We start from the raw sequence: 632 nt of genomic DNA, 5'->3' as shown, positions 1-632 counted from the left end.
TGGCAGCCCCTGGCCTGCCTTTGTGAATTCTCGTCTCCTCCCCAAGTTCTCAGCCTGAGCACAGGGGCACCTAGTCCGTGACTTGCTGTGCCTCTTGTTAGCTGGGACTGGAATCTGGTTTTCTCCTGTTCAGGCCTTGATGCTTGTGCAAGGCCTAGGGGGCGGTGCTGGAGATGGAAGGGCCTCGGGGCTCAGCTTGACTGGTTCCTGGAGAGGGCGTGGAGGATGCACAGCCTTGGGCAGGAGGAGGGCCTGTGAGGGGTGGGGGTGTCAAGCGAGGGGACAGTGGAGCCCACAGGAGGGAATAGAGGGCCTCCAGCCCTGCCCCCACCATGCTCCCCAACAACCAGCAGTTCCCCTTATCTGCTAGCTATTGGGCTCTTCTAGTACCCCATCTGATAAGAATTCTACTCCTGGAAAAGGGTATGTTTGGAAATCTTGCATTAATCTGGCACCTCAGACCCACCCCAGGTCCCACAGGGAGCTATAGAGCCGAGCTGGCTTCTCAGGTAGGGTCCCAGTCTCTGGCCTGTGCTCAACCTGACTCACTGCTGCCTGGCTCTCCCCAAGCCCCACATTGCAGAGATAGATAGATTAGTAGCAGTTCTGACCAAGGTCTTGAACTCTTTCCT

This window comes from Equus przewalskii, chromosome 7, assembly GCF_037783145.1.
Source record: "Equus przewalskii isolate Varuska chromosome 7, EquPr2, whole genome shotgun sequence".
Classification (NCBI taxonomy): domain Eukaryota; kingdom Metazoa; phylum Chordata; class Mammalia; order Perissodactyla; family Equidae; genus Equus; species Equus przewalskii.
The sequence above is the reverse complement of the archived record's forward strand: the minus strand, read 5'-3'. Positions refer to the sequence as shown.